The 16,995-nt window shown below is 43.8% G+C and overlaps 1 protein-coding gene across 1 annotated transcript in view; it reads left to right on the forward strand.

Annotated features, from left to right (window-relative positions):
- LOC123731526 (disks large-associated protein 1) overlaps positions 1-16,995 on the forward strand; it is a 204,099-nt gene that overhangs the window by 88,339 nt on the left and 98,765 nt on the right. The window contains exon 2 of the mRNA XM_045710555.1: positions 10,161-10,242. The gene's annotated coding sequence lies outside the window, so the exon portion shown is untranslated. The remainder of the gene's footprint in view (positions 1-10,160; positions 10,243-16,995) is intronic.

Consider the following 16,995-nt stretch of genomic DNA (forward strand, 5'->3'; position numbering starts at 1 on the left):
AAATGTAATATTGAATGATCCCCAATGATCCATTGCATCTCCCAAAAACATTTTCAACATACATCTGTAAAATGATAGTCTAGAAACTAAAGCTTTGGTTGTCTTCCTCTCAGGCTTCCATGTCTTCTCCCTGGATCTCCTCAATGTCCACCTCTTGAACATCAGACTGAGGCATCATCTTCACTGTCACTTTCCAACCCTGTTGAGGATGGCTCGTTGTTAGGCTCAAAAAGCCAGAAATTTGCCTTGATGGCCACCAATTTTTCAACCCTTGTATTGTTCAGCCTGTTGCGTGCTTTGGTGTGTGTGTGTTCTAAAACAAGGACCAGTTTTGCTCTGAGGCGGCTGATGGTAGGATTTGCAGGATGATGGAGGCAACAGGGGAAAGAGCCTCAGATCCACAAAGTTGGCTGATGAGATATGTTGGCACGACTGCCATATTGCATCTCCATCCCAAAGCCCTTCCTTGGAAGTGTACTTCGCCAGACTCCCAAGAACCTTGCCCTCATCCAGGCCAAGGTGGTGAGACACGATAGTGATGACAACATAGGCCTTGTTGATCTCTGCCAGAGTGGCCGGAGTGGCCAGACTGCCCGGAGCTGCCGGAGTGGCCAGACTGCCCGGAGCTGCCGGAGTGGCCAGACTGCCCCGAGCTGCCGGAGTGGCCAGACTGCCCCGAGCTGCCGGAGTGGCCAGACTGCCCGGAGCTGCCGGAGTGGCCAGACTGCCCTGAACTGCCGGAGTGGCCAGACTGCCCGGAGCTGCCGGAGTGGCCAGACTGCCCCGAGCTGCCGGAGTGGCCAGACTGCCCCGAGCTGCCGGAGTGGCCCGACTGCCCCAGACAAGATGCTCTTGCCAGCATACTTGGGGTCCAACATGTATGCTGCGGCGTGTATGGGCTTCAGGTAGAAGTCTTCATGCGTTTTGATGTATTTCAGAACAGCAGTTTCCTCTGCTTGCAGCAATAGTGAAGTGGGCAGGGCAGTACGATTTTCTTCTCTTACATCTGCAAGCTGTCTGAACATCAGACAGGATGTCATTGATTCCCTAAATCCATGCAATGGCTACTGCTATAGGTTTCAGGAGTTTCAGGCTGCTTACCACTCATGATACCCTGATGAAGACAGCTTGGCTGTTGAAACGTTGGATATACATTCTTTTGCATCTGAGCTCCTAGAGTGTGCAGCTCTCCCTTATTTTCGGGTTTTCTACTCCGCTAGCCAGCACCTCGCCTTAATAGGTGTGCATTTCTTTTTCTTCTAGATTGCTTACCACTCTCTCCCAAAATACATAATCCAGGAGGATCCTCCTGATGGGGCTGTCCATATCGGTAGACTGATATGGCCATTTCTTGGAGAGACTTCCTCCCCTCCAGTAGACTGTCAAACATGATGACAACACCACCCCAACGGGTGTTGCTGGGCAGCTTCAATGTGGTACTCTTCTTCTTCTCCCTTTGCTTTGTGAGGTAGATTGCTGCCATAACTTGATGACCCTTCACATACCTAACCATTTCCTTGGCTCTCTTCTAGAGTGTATCCATTGTTTTCAGTGCCATGATGTCATTGAGGAGCAGATTCCATGCATGAGCAACACAGCCAATAGGTGTGTTGTGAGGGTAGGACTCCTCCACTTTAGACCAAGCAGACTTTATGTTCGCAGCATTGTCTGTCACCAGTGCCAATACCTTCTGTGTTCCAAGGTCATTGATGACTGCCTTCAGCTCATCTGCAATGTAGAGACTGGTGTGTCTCTTATCCCTTGTGTCTGTGCTCTTGTAGAATACTGGTTGAGGGGTGGAGATGATGTAGTTAATTATTCCTTGCCCACGATTATTCGACCACCCATCAGAGATGATTGCAATACAGTCTGCTTTCTCTATGATTTGCTTGACCGTTACTTGAACTCTGTTGAACTCTGCATCCAGCAAATGAGTAGATAAATCATGTCTGCTTGGAGGGGTGCATGCTGGGCGAAGAACATTCAGAAATCTCTTCCAATACACATTGCCTGTGAGCATCAGAGGTGAACCAGTTGCATACACAGCTCGAGCAGGACATTCATCAGCATTTCTCTGACTACGTTCCTCCATTGAGTCAAAAGACTTCTGATTCCAGGAGGACCATGAGCTGTTGCTATCGATAAGGTGTCTGATTCATAATTTTCACCTCGAATAGAAGAGGTTTTTGTCAGAGGTTGCTTGTTGCATTCTTCACATATAATTTTGCACAGTATTTGCAACTGTACACAGCTTTTCCTTCTACATTAGCTGCAGTAAAATGTCTCCACACATCAGATAGTGCTCGTGTCATTTTCCTGTAAAGATTAGGAAAATAAAATGGAGGAAAAAAATACAATTTCATGTACAGATAAATAGTTAAGCAGTTAGATTAAACAATTCCTTTGTAAGATAAATGTTTTAAAATGAAACCTGTATGGAAACAGGTGAATTACCACTCCTCAGTTAGCAGGCTCAAGCAAGCTAAAACAGACATTATAGCAAAAACTAACTAGCAGAAATTGTTACCAAGTTAGACATGATTTAAACACATTTTGCTGTAGGCTACTATTTAGTAGTTAACAAACAATCATGTATGTCATATAAAATATATTCACCCCAACCAATATTGTAATCAAAACGTAGAAAGCATGTAGTTCTTGGCTCAGACAGTGTAGTAGTGTGGGCTCAATAGCATCTCAATACCGTCCCAGATCTTTAGAATCAGCTGTACATGTGATGGAAGAGTGCACTGCACATGTGATGGAAGAATGCATTGTGCATGCAGAGGGTTGCAATTCCATTGAATTGGGTATAGTTTAACCAGAATATGCCACAAGACTTAGAATTGCCTTATGTGTATCCCACAAAAAAGGTTCACTGTTATAAGCTAACTTTTTTTGACGAATTTAAGCAAAATTCCCCAAATCCCCGGGCTTAACTTCCCATGGAAAATTTACGGAAATTTTCTGGAAAGTTTCCGACCCTTTGCAACCCTCTTCATAGCCTACTACACTATATAGTATTAGTAGTAGCAGTAGTAGCAGTAGCAGTAGTAGTGTAGCAGCAGCAGTAGCAGTAGCTATACTTTATGTGAAGATGTAAACAATGTTTTGAGTTGAGAGTGACAGAGACTCAGACAGATGAGATTCCTCTCCAGTGTTCTGTCTCTCTTCTGTCACTCAGCGTCAGCGTGCCACTGTAGGGGAGGATCTGAATTTCACACTCTGCTGGGGTGCCTAACAAGCACAACACTTAAAGACAAGGACGGAAATAGAGACTAGTGAGAGAGAATCATTAAAAGGATCAACATGTGTATTCATAAATTAATTAACAAACTGGGAAATACATGAATGGAAAGAACCAATAGCACATTTGCAAGTGAATATGTAACATAGTAAATGCATACAAATGGTGGCCATTCACCTTTTGTAGTGTAGTTCTATTGGGGCATTCTATAGGCCTAGCCAATTACACTGTGTTGCACTGTGGTATCTAATCCGAAATAAATTGTAGGTGGCAGACAAAAATCTTTTGACACTTAAGTTTCGGAAGTCACTCTCCGTGTACTGCTCCTTCCTGTAAGTTGATTGCAGCGCTCACATGCGCAGGACTTTGAATAATTCATCACTATGCAAAAAAATTGAAATCTATCTGAAGGGAAAATGACTGTGACCCTCTATGCAAAATGAGAGTGAGCGATTGAAGGCGAGAAAAGAAAGAGGAGAGAATGATAGGGGAGAGAAGGAGAGAGAGAAAAAAACGCTTTACATAAAAGTCTGGAAATCACTGCCTTTGAAAAAATAACCATATGTTTCGGTGTGATACGGAATTAGGGCTGTATTCATGAATCTATTCAGGCACAATCAATGCAAGCGTGATCCATAAAAGATGACATAAATTTGACCTGTGAGCTGGGACTTCTGGGCTGCCCAGTGAGTCTGAGCCGAGTGGAGATGGCCATTTGGACTCTTTGAAGTCCTGATGGCTACTGATGGGACCTGGCTCAGACCTTTGCCCCCAGCTGCATTAACCCCCCAAGCCCCAGATACACTACGCCAACACTGAGTCAGCACAACCAGGCCTAAGCCTGCCTCCCTGCTTTTCTGGCTGGCTAGCTGTCATGTCCTGACCATAGTAAGTTGTTATTTTCTATGGTAGAGTAGGTCAGGGCGTGACAGGGGGTGTTTGTCCATTTTTGTATTTCTATGTTTAGTTTCTAGTTTTGTATTTCTAGGTTGGTTTTTGTTTGGCATGACCTCCAATTAGAGGCAGCCGGTTGTCGTTGTCTCTAATTGGAGGTCATATTTAAGTTGATGTTTGTCCCACTTGTGTTTTGTGGGTGATTATATTTTGTGTGTAGTGTTTGATCCTCCTGCGTCGTTGTTTTTTGTGTATTCAAGTATTTTTCGTGTATTGCATTTAGTTTCACAATAAATATATTATGTGGAACTACAAACACGCTGCATTTTGGTCCGATCCTTCAAACAGCCGTGACACTAGCTCCATGCATAATCTCCACACTTTACAGCTATGGGCTCAGCTCCCTTATTCAAACTTCAGGATTTGTTTACAGTGCATTTTATTATGTTCCCATACTATGGGATATCTTGACTTTCGAGGGCGTTAATGTTATGGTCTATGCTGGAGCAAATTGGCTATGAATTAAGGGGGCGCTGAGCACACTTATTGTTCTGTTTACTTCTCAATGTCCCTCTGTGTTTCACTACTGTCTCCCTCTCTGTCTGCTGCGTACTGACCCACATCTATACTGAACAAAAATGTAAATGCAACATGCAACAATTTGAAAGATTTTTCTAAGTTACAGTTCATATAAGGAAATTGAAATAAATAAATTTGGCACTAATCTATGGATTTCACATGACTGGGCAGGAGTGCAGCCATGGTTGGGCCTGGGAGGGCATAGGACCACCCACTTGGGAGCCAGGTCCAGCCAATCAGAATTAGTTTCCCCCCCAAAAGGCTTTATTACAGACATAAATACTCCTCAGTTTCATCAGCTGTCCGGGTGGCTGGTCTCAGACGATCCCGCAGGTAAGGGATGTGGAGATCCTGGGCTGGTGTGGTTTCAAGTGGTCTGCGGTTGTGAGGCTGGTTGGACGTATTGCCAAATTCTCTAAAATGACGTTGGAGGCAGCTTATGGTAGAGAAATGAACAATCAATTATCTGGCAACAGCTGTGGTGGACATTCATGCAGTCAGCATGCCAATTGCACGCTCCCTCAAAACTTGAGACATCTGTGGCATTGTGTTGTGTGAAAAAAAGCAAATTTTTGTGTCCCAGCACAAGTGCACCTGTGTAATGATCATGCTGTTTAATCAGCTTCTTGATATGCCACACCTGTCAGGTAGATGGATTATCTTGGCAAAGGATAAATGCTCACTAACAGGGATGTAAACAAATTTGAGAGAAATAAGCTTTTTGTGCGTATGGAAAATGTTATTTGAGATCTTATTTCAGCTCATGAAACATGGGGACCAACACTACATGTTCAGTATATATCAAAATATTATGAATAGAAGATAGTCTGACACGCACACACACACACGGCATGACTGCTTTTGCCTGATTGTTTGAGGCAGCTGTTGTGGTGATGAAAAGAGGCGAGTCAGAAAGAGGATTAGCAAGGCTGTGAAAAAGCAGAGAATTATTGACAGAAAAGGGGGGATTTAGATTTAGCCTCTGGCCGTCCCAACAAGCTTCTCCACAGACAGACCCTCTTCTATGATGACTCAGTAAGACCCAGTAAGTTAATTTTAGATTTAGTCCCAAATGGCACCCTATTCCCTATTTAGTCCACTACTTTTGACCAGGGCTATGGTGCACTAAATATGGGATAGGCTGTAATTTGGGATGCAGTTAAGACTGACATTGCACTACTTTGGAAACTCACTGTCTGTCCTTACAGACCCCCTCACCAAGGGGGGCATTTTCTATAAGGCCTTATCCCATCAGTGAAAATGATGTCAACCATTGGCAAAACTCATAAACTTATTGGCAAAACTCACAGGGTGATGGGACAAAATGAGTCCTATGATGAGCTAATATTACACTGTCAAACAGAGGCGAATACTGCATAACTCTACATGGAGAAAATACCAAAACAAAAATCTCATTCTAAATATATCCAAAAATCTGGTGATTTAAATAATTCCAGATTTGTATAAATCTTTGGTGATTAAAATAGGATGACATTAAGAATCCAGTGCACCAGTCCTGTAAGTCTATTTTAACTGCAGATGAGAAGAGTCAGCGACGTCAAATCAGTGGTTTAATCATATAAAGAATTGTACTGTACCATTTCAATGTGGGCAGAGAAAGCTTGTTGGACACTAAGAAAGCTTTAGAGCGTTTAACACAAAATTCGGGGAGGGGCCAGCTGAGTATAAGACTGTATCATCTGCATATAAATGTGTGAGAGAGTTTCCTACTACCTGTGCTATGTTGTTGATGTAAATTGAGAAGAGCGTGGGGCCTAGGATCGAGCCTTGGGGTACTCCCTTGGTGACAGGCAGTGGCTGAGAAAGCAGATGTTCTGACTTTATACACAGCACTTTTTGCCGAGGGGTAGTTAGCAAACCTGGCCAAACGCCCCCTGGAGACACCTATACTCCTTATCACAACATTGCTTAGAATCAATGGCAATGGTGACATTTAGGACCTTTAAGGTTGCAGTGACACATCCATAACCTGGGCGGAAACCAGATTGCATACCAGAGAGAATACTACAGACATCAAGAAAGCCAGTCAGTTGTTTACTGACTATGTTTTTCAACACTTTTGATAAACAGGGAAAGATAAATTGGGCTATAACAGTTACGATCAGCTTGATCTCCCCTTTAAATGAAGGACACACCGTGGCTGCCTTCTAAGCAATAGGAGCCTCCCCAGAGAGGGGAAACAGGTTAAAAAGGTCAGTGATAGGCTCTGTGATGATAGGGGCAGCAACCTTAAAGAATTTAAACCATCTGACCCAGATGTTTTTTTGGGGTCAAGTTTATGGAGCTCCTTTGGCACCTCAGACTCAGTGACCACTTGCAGGGAGAAACTGTGTAGCGGGGCAGGGGGAAAAGAGGGAGGAGCATCAGGGCTAGTCGCATTAGGAGGGCTGGGAGATAAGGATGTGTTGGACGGGCAAGGAGGCATGGCTTAGTCAAATAGGAATCCTGACTTAATGAAGTGATGGGGGAATGAGGGTTGCAGATTTGAAGCCCATCCCCTTCTAACACCTGTTTGGATGGAAGCGCTGCATCCCAAATAGCACCCGATCCCCTATAATGTGCATCAAAGGTAGTGCACTATATAGGGAAGAGGGTGCCATTTGGGATGTACACAGTGCCACCTCAGTGCTTAGCCCAGTACAAGTGATGTAATGAAGAGGGCCATAGCGGGAAGGGAAATGAGTCTGGGGGGCCCACAGGATCATAGAAAGAGATATAATTACAGTTTAAAGAGTCAATGGCAGTTTAATCAGCATGTCACATTTGTTCTGGGATTAGATGAAACTGAAATGTACACTCAGACACGAATGCATGCACACATCACTGTTCCGGCAGGTGACAGGTGGGCTTTAATCAGGGGGTGAGTGTTCGAGTGCATGGATGTGATTTCCCTGGTGATTCAGGGTATTGTGTGGGTCTGTCATTTCCACATTGTCTTCTCCCAGACATGGCGCATCAGACATCAGGGAGAGGAGTGCAGAGGAGGGCAGGGCAGAGGAGAGGAGAGGAGAGGAGAGGAGAGGAGAGGAGAGGAGAGGAGAGGAGAGGAGAGGAGAGGAGAGGAGAGGAGAGGAGAGGAGAGGAGAGGAGAGGAGAGGAGAGGAGAGGAGAGGAGAGGAGAGGAGAGGAGAGGAGAGGAGAGGAGAGGAGAGGAGAGGCACACTCAAGGAGCACTACTAATAGCCAGCATTGTCACAGCCAGATCCTCCCCATAGCCCTGTCACAATCCCCCTCTCCCCCCACATTTCCTCTCCTTGTATCTAACATTTAATTAAAGGATGATTTACCACTTTTAAGGCCGTTCCACACACCCTTCGCATATTTTTTCCTACTGATGAGGAATGTTTTACAGTATTTTATTGCCATGTCTTCTATTGAATGGCAGTTAGGTAATGGCAGTCTGCTTACTGCTCAAACCTAAAGAAGTCACAGCGTGTAGAAAATGGCACTTTCTTCTCTAAGGCTAGGCATTGACTGAGTCTGCATCTCAAATGGCACCCTATTCCCTTTATAGGGAACTACTTTTGATCAGAACCCTGGTTAAATGTAGTGCACTAAATATGGAAGGGGAGAGGAGACCACCATAGTCCCTGTGCCCAAGAACACTAAGGTAACCTGCCTAAATGACTACCTACCTATAGCACTCACGTCAATAGCCATGAAATGCTTTGAAAGGCTGGTCATGGCTCACATCCGCACCATTATCCCAGAAACCCTAGACCCACTCCAATTTGCATACCGCACAAACAGATCCACAGATGATGCAATCTCTATTGCACTCCATACTGCCCTTTCACACCTGGACAAAAGGAACAGCTATGTGAAAATGCTATTCATTGACAACAGCTCAGCGTTCAACACCATAGTGCCATCAAAGCTCATCACTAAGCTAAGGACCCTGGGACTAAACACCTCCCTCTGCAACTGGATCCTGGACTTCCTGACGGGCCACCCCCAGGTGGTAAGGGTAGGTAGCTACACATCCGCCACGCTGATCCTCAACACGGGGGCCCCTTAGGGGTGCGTGCTCAGTCCCCTCCTGTAATCCCTGTTCACTCATGACTGCACTGCCAGGCACGACTCCAACACCGTCATTAAGTTTGCTGATGACACAGCAGTGGTAGGCCTGATCACCAACAGCGACGAGACACCATATAGGGAGGAGGTCAGAGACCTGGCCGTGTGGTGCAAGGACATCAACCTCTCCCTCAACGTGATCAAGACAAAGGAGATGATTGTGGACTACAGGAAAAGGAGGATCGAGCACGCCTCCATTCTCATCGACGGGGCTCTAGTGGAGCAGGTTGAGAGCTTCAAGTTCCTTGGCGTCCACATCATCAACAAACTAACATGGTCCAAGCACACCAACTGGCAACTGCTCAGCCTCCAACCACAAGACACTACAGAGGGTAGTGCGTATGGCCCAGTGCCGGGGCCAAGCTTCCTGCCATCCAGGACCTCCATACAAGGCGTTGTCAGAGGAAGGCCCTAAAAATTGTCAAAGACTCCAGCCACCCTAGTCATAGACTGTTCTCTCTGCTACCGCATGGCAAGCAGTACCGGAGCGCCAAGTCTAGGTCTATGAGGCTCCTAAATGGATTCTACCTCCAAGCCATAAGACTCCTGAACAGCTAATCAAATGGCTACCCAGACTATTTGCATTGCATCTCCCCCCTTTGGAACACTGCTGCTACTCTTTGTTATTATCTATGCATAGTCACTTTAATAACTCTACCTACATGTTCATATTACCTCTTACCTCGACACAGGTGCCCCCGCACAGTGACTCTGTACCGGTACCCCCTGTATATAGCCCCGCTATTGTTATTTACTGCTGCTCTTTAATCATTTGTCATTTGTATCTGTTACGTTTTTTTTGTGTTTTCTTAAAACTGATTGTTGGTTAAGAGCTTGAAAGTAAGCATTTCACTGTAAGGTCTACACCTGTAGTATTCGGCGCATGTGACATGAAATTTGATTTGATTTTGATTTGATGACATTTGAGACTGAGTGCAGTTCCTCAAAGAGACCGCAGGACCCCTCAGCCAAATATATTTCAAGGAGCACAAATAGGCTTAAAATGAAATGCTTGCTCTTATCTTCCCTTTTTTGGGGGGGGGGCGGGGATTCCATGCATGTTCTGTCTTTCATGCTATATCTCACGGCTTCCCAAAGGACCGCGTTTGGGATGAGAACTGAGACAGCGCAGGTTAGATTTTTTAGCGAAACTCATCTTAGCTGAATACGTTACAGCATTGAATGTCTCTCCAACCAAGCATTTCTGGTTTCGTATTCCTTGAGCAGTGTAATTGCCTTAAAACAAAACTGTTATTTATTTGTTCTTCTATTTTTTTATGTTCTCTCAACATTGTTTTTCTCTCTCTCTCTCTCTCTCTCTCCTGTTCTGTTTTTATTAAAGACCTGCTCGCTTGCATGGAGGACAACGGGCTTGGATTTAAGGACTGGCGAGACATTATGTGGAAGAGGATACAATAAAGTGGGTGAGTTAATTTATATCTGCTTTATAACTCTACTGCAACCCAACCTCATGATGAAAACGTTCCCAGGCCACATTTTTGCAAGCAAGAGAAAAGATGCACATTCTGATCTGAAGGTTGGGTTGCAGTACCAATACTTTATAGCATAAGAGACACTGTTGATACCGTCCCAAAATGTTTTGCACGTCAGCAATCAAGATTTCAAGATATAGAACTTTCAAAATCCTGAAAGTGTCACTGTAGGATGCCGTTGGTATGTTGGCCATGATCAGGTCTGTCAAGGCTGGCCCCGACTGTCATCATTATTCAGACCAATACACAAGCTCTTTTCATTGAACTTTGACCTTTCTGACAGAACATTGCATTAGACGGCAACAACCTTGCTGTAACCCCAGTCATGACACGCATGGACAGGAACACATTGGAGTGTGGGTGTCTGTCAGACCGGACATAGAGGGAGAGATGGAGGAAGAGAAGAGAGAGGGGGAGGATAATGAAGGATAGAAGACGTCAGACATGGAGTGGGAAGCAGAGATGGAGATGGAGAGAGGGATGGGAGAGAGACTGGGGGAAAGAGCAAGATTGGGGCTGAATCAGCTATGTGCTCTTTGTGTCTGTCGCCTCAGCAGCTCTCCAGTAGCCATGACTTTTTTTTCCTACACGGTTCAGAACATTTAATGATATTTGGTGGCACACCAGATGTTGGCCCTGAGATTATAAGAGTTTATACTCCAAAGAAGGAAGGAAACGTGTTTGTTAGGAGATAAAAAGTGCTGAACTTGTTTACTCTCTGCCAGCCATATTCAAACCAACTCTGGCTATGCTGCGGAAGATTGAGAAGAGAGAAAATGCTCCATTCTGTGTGTTGTAGTATTGGTGTGTGGAACTTCCGAGGCCGTACTGTAGTGCTTGAATTGGGCCAGTACACAGAGTACCTTTACCTCATATATTATACTGCTTGAGTACTGGCACCTTTTATAGAATAATGGCTTAAAAATATGATGAGCACTGGCACCAAAATAACATTTGTACAGACACCCAAAATGAGCATCTATTTCAGTCCACTTCAAGCACTGTGTGAGTGTCTGAATTGGAATGCATGATACAGCTGTAATCCTATGGGGTTGGCTGTGAGGCTTAAAACAGCTTTTAGGTAGCTAGCTGGAGAGTTTAGTGAGTTCAGAGAGGTAGAGTATGGTAAAGTAGGGACACAGCTGCCACCAGAACATACCTCTGGTTGCATCCCAAATGGCACCACATTAAATTTACATTGTATGACTTTTGATCAGGCTAGAGCAGACCAAGTAGTGCACTATAAAGGGAATAGGGTGCCATTTGCGACACCGCCAGATTAAACATTAGGCTAGCAACAGGACTCTGCAGGAGAAGAGAGTTACTGCTGTGTACTGTGTAGCTGGTAGATTCTGGTAAAGTGTTGGATGTAGTGCAAATTGTGTTTGGATGCACTTCGCCGAACAAAGTACTGGAGAAAAAAAAGATATTCGGAAGAATCTTTAGTCCGATCATGAGTCCGTTAATTTCAGTGATGTTAAAAGTTGGAATATGTGTGACAATTCAGAACAGATGAAGATTTCAGAAAATTATAATATGAATAGAATTCAAATGAATTTGGCTAAAGTACAAATATAGAGCCTCACAGTGGAGGTGTCATAATACCCATAAAACCTAGCGGTCAAACAGGATAATGTTTCCAATCTTTTTTCCACCATTCATTTTTCACATAGGGATCAGTCGGTTCAGACATCTACTTTGTGCATGACACAAGTCATTTTTCCAACAATTGTTTACAGACAGATTATTTCACTTATAATTCACTGTATCACAATTCCAGTGGGTCAGAAGTTTACATACACTAAGTGCCTTTAAACAGCTTGGAAATTTCCAGAAAATTATGTCACGGCTTTAGAAGCTTCTGATTGGCTAATTGACATAATTTGAGTCAATCGGAGGTGTACCTGTGGATGTATTTCAAAGCCTACCTTCAAACTCAGTGCCTCTTTGCTTGACATCATGGGAAAATCAAAAGAAATCAGCCAAGGCCTCAAAAACAAAATTGTAGCCCTCCACAAGTCTGATTCTTCCTTGGGAGCAATTTCAAACGCCTGAAGGTACCATGTTCATCTGTACAAACAATTGTATGCAAGTATAAACACTATGGGACCACCCAGCCGTCATACCGCTCAGGAAGGAGACGCGTTCTGTCTCCTAGAGATGAACGTACTTTGGTGCGAAAAGTGCAAATCAATCCCAGAACAACAGCAAAGGACCTTGTGAAGATGCTGGTGGAAACAGGTACAAAACTATCTATATCCAGAGTAAAACGAGTCCTATATCGACATAACCTGAAAGGCCGCTCAGCAAGGAAGAAGCCACTGCTCCAAAACCGGCATAAAAAGCCAGACTATGGTTTTGAAATGCACACTGGGACAAAGATCGTACTTTTTGGAGGAATGTCCTCTGGTCTGTTGAAACAAAAATAGAACTGTTGAAGCCATAGTGACCATCGTTATGTTTGGAGGAAAAAGGGGGATGCTTGCAAGCCGAAGAACACCATCCCAACCGTGAAGCACAGGGGTGGCAGCATCATGTTGTGGGGGTGCTTTGTTGCAGGAGGTACTGGTGTACTTCACAAAATAGATGGCATCATGAGGAAGGAAAATTATGTGGATATATTGTAGCAACATCTCAAGACATCAGTCATGAAGTTAAAGCTTGGTCACAAATGGGTCTTCCAAATGGACAATGATTCCAAGCATACTTCCAAAGTTATGGCAAGTGGCCATCAGAAAGCCCTGACCTCAATCCCATAGAACATTTGTGGGCAGAACTGAAAACCTGACTCAGTTACATCAGCTCTCTCAGGAGGAATGGGCCAAAATTCACCCAACTTATTGTGGGAAGCTTGTGGAATTCTACCCAAAACGTTTGACCCAGGTTAAACAATTTAAAGGCAATGCTACCAAATACTAATTGAGTGTACGTAACCTTCTGACCCACTGGGAATGTGATGAAAGAAATAAAAGCTGAAATAAATCATTCTCTCTACTATTATTCTGACATTTCACATTCTTAAAATAAAGTGATGATCCTAACTGACCTAAGATGGAATTTTTACTAGGATTAAATGTCAGGAATTGTGAAAAACTGAGTTTAAATGTATTTGGCTCCGGTGTATGTAAATTTCTGACTTCAACTGTAAATCTTTCTCGGACAAGGTGACTTTTATCACCATAGGGATGGTGCTAGGTTTCCTCCAGACGTGATGCTTGGCATTCAGGCCAAAGAATTCAGTCTTGGGTTCATCAGTCCAGAGAATCTTGTTTCTCATGGTCTGAGAGTCCTTTAGGTGCCTTTTGGCAAACTACAAGCAGGCTGTCATGTGCCTTTTGCTGGGGAGTGGATTCCGTCTGGCCACTCTACCATAAAAGCCTGATTTGTTGGAGTGCTGCAGAGATGGTTGTCCTTCTGGAATTTTCTCCCATCTCCACAGAGGAACTCTGGAGCACAGTCAGAGTGACCATCGGGTTCTTGGTCACCTCACTGACCAAGGCCCTTCTCCCCGATTGCTCAGTTTCGCCGAGCAGCCAGCTCTAGGAAAAGTCTTTAAGATTGATGTATTTAAGATTGATGGAGTGACTGTGTTCTTGGGGACCTTCAATACATTTTGGGGATGCTTCCATAGATCTGTGCCTTGACAAAATCCTGTCTTGGAGCTCTACGGACAATTCCTTCGATCTCATGGCTTGGTTTTTGCTCTGACATGCTCTGTCAACTGTGGGACCTTATATAGACAGGTGTGTGCCTTTCCAAATAATGTCCAATCAATTGAATTTACCACAGGTGGACTCCAATCAAGTTGTAGAAACTCAAGGATGAACAATGGAAACAGAATGCACCTCAGCTCAATTTCGAGTGTCATAGCAAAGGGTCTGATATAAATATTCTCATATAAATAAGGTATTTCTGTTTTTTATTTTTAATAGGTTTGCAAACATTTCTAAAAAAACTGGGGTATTGTGTAGATTGATGAGGAAAAACATTTGTTTAATCAATTTTAGAATTTGGCTGTAATGTAACAAAATGTGGAAAAAGTCAGGGGGTCTGAGAACTTTCCGAATGCACTGTACATTGCTTGTTTTGTTACATTAACTGAAATTAGGCAAACTATTTGAATTTTAGCAACCATGAAATGGTGGAGCGATTTCTACATATCACTCCTTTAAAAGTGATATGTTCCACTGCATTAAGAACATGAACACGTTAGTAGTCTAGGTAATTACTGTGAGTGGATGACATAAACTCCCTGCCCTACTCCAGTGTGTGTGTGTGTGTGTGCGTGTGTGCGTGCGTGCGTGCGTGCGTGCGTGCACGCCCGCCTGCCTGCCTGGATCCTGGTGTCATAACTGACCATGAGAATCCAAATAGGTCAGAACAGGTTTGCATTGAATAACTCCAATCAGACCCCCTCTCACCTGCAGAGGGGGAAGGAAATAACTAGTGGGGATTAACAACTCACATCCTGTTGTAAATCAACGGAGAAGATCCAAGCCTGCGCTCTCCAAATTCAACAAAGGAATGTGCTTTGTCTCAACAGACCTTTTCCCGCTGAAACTCTAACACGTTCAAAAGCAAATTCTGGAACAATATTTCTAACATAGAATGTGGGGAATGGTTAGAAGTTATCTATAGAACACTAATGTCATTTTGTGACGTCATTAAAAAATGTATAAAGTAAATACTGTTCCTTAGAAAGTATACCGACTGCATATATGAAGTTTCCATACGATGCGTTGTGCATGTAATATGAAAAATTATTCAATTGTTTTTGCTAAGAGAGGGATGTGATTTGAGAAGTTATAAGATATAATTGTTTCCCATGACTTTGCACAGTGAGTAATCACCGCCCCGGAGTGAGGTCAGGGAGCGTGCCAGCCTGCCGGAGCTGCTCATTTCGAGCAAAAGGTATAAATGATGGGTTAAGAAAAAAACACATTATGCAAGAAAAGTGTGAAGCAGCAGCAGCGCGTTTAAAATGGTTTGAACTTTGAATCTCAACACGAGGTGGAGACGATAAAATCACCTCCCGGACAATCACTGGTACAGCTGATGAGCTGATCTAAAGAAAGTATCTTTGAAGGCGAATTTAACCCTTGTGTTGTCTTAAGGGTAAAAAATGACCCACCACTATGTTTAACAGCAGAGAGAACCCCCTAAATTATATTTTTTCAACTTTACATTTTGTGACTTTTCCTTGAGTGACCCCAACATTAGAAAAAGTGAAACATTGCCTTTGTTCATATTTCCATGAAAGCTATACACCACCAGGGTACAAAGATTGTCTTAGGGTCATTTTTGACCCGGCAGTTAGAAAATATTTTACACACCACAAAAACCACAGACGCACACACACACACACCCAATGCGAAATTGAGATTATGTGCGCTACTGATTGAACTCAGACAAAGCTAAAATTGTCTTGTGCATCTGCAGCATCTCCCCTCCACGACCCCACACATGACTCAAATTCACAGACAAAATAAAAACAATTTCAGACAAAATAAACATTTCTTGAAGAAAGCATTGTTTACTAATGGGGAATGCAGTCAGAGGCTATAAAGGTGCTGCAGATGACAGTCCCCCCAGTTATCTCTTTGCTGAAGCCATGAGTGCACATTTCAGTGCCGAACAGCTCGTAGACCTGATTTTCTTTCAGATGTCCAGGAGGAACAAGAGAAGAATGATTTAGAAGAGGAGGTATCTGAAGAAGAAGATGGGGCAGAAATCCAAGCTGAAAGATACATTTTTGTCAAAGAACAGCAAAATAACAAGGTACTTGTCACCATATGACAACCAGGGCAGGATGGCAGCACAAAATGTCATAAGGATGACCCCAGGGCCCACAAGACATGCAGTTGCCCATGCCCAGGACATCGCCTCAACATTCTACATGTTCATCACACCAGCCATTGAAAAAATTATCCACCAGGGTTTCCGTAAATATGGAGACAACTGGAAAAGGATGGATGAGATTGACCTGCGTGCCTACATAGGGCTGCTAATCTTAGCAGGTGTGTATAGGTCCCGAGGCGAGGCTACATGTAGTCTCTGGGATGCAGAGTGGAAGGGCAATTTCCGTGCCACGATGCCACTGAAAGTCTTTCACACTTTCTCAAGAATTCTACGATTTGATAACCGTGAGTTAAGACCTGCAAGACATGTGAGATACAAACTGGCGGCCATAGGAGAGGTCTGGGAGAAGTGGGTAGAGCATTTGTCATACCTCTACAACCCTGGGCCTGAGGTAACAGTGGATGAGCAACTGGTTCCATTCAGAGGTACATTTCTATTTTCATATATGTAATGTAAGTGATTTTCACTGTTAATTGTATGATATATTGCTGTAATATCATTTATATGTATTTGCTTTTTGTGACACTGATAATAATTACTGATAGTAATCTCTTTTGTCAAAAAGTCGCTGTCCTTTCCGGTAGTATATGCCCAGCAAGCCAGCAAAGTATGGCATCAAGATATGGGTGGCCTGTGATGCACAATCCAGCTACGCTTGGAAGATGCAAGTCTACACAGGGAAGCCGACCAGTGGAGGCCCGGAGAAGAACCAGGGGATGCGGGTTGTGCTTAATGTGACAGATGAACTGAGGGGGCACAATGTCACGTGTGACAATTTCTTTGCTTCTTATGAACTCAGCCAGCAGCTCCTGAAGAGGAAGATCA

This window comes from Salmo salar, chromosome ssa29, assembly GCF_905237065.1.
Source record: "Salmo salar chromosome ssa29, Ssal_v3.1, whole genome shotgun sequence".
NCBI classification, from domain to species: domain Eukaryota; kingdom Metazoa; phylum Chordata; class Actinopteri; order Salmoniformes; family Salmonidae; genus Salmo; species Salmo salar.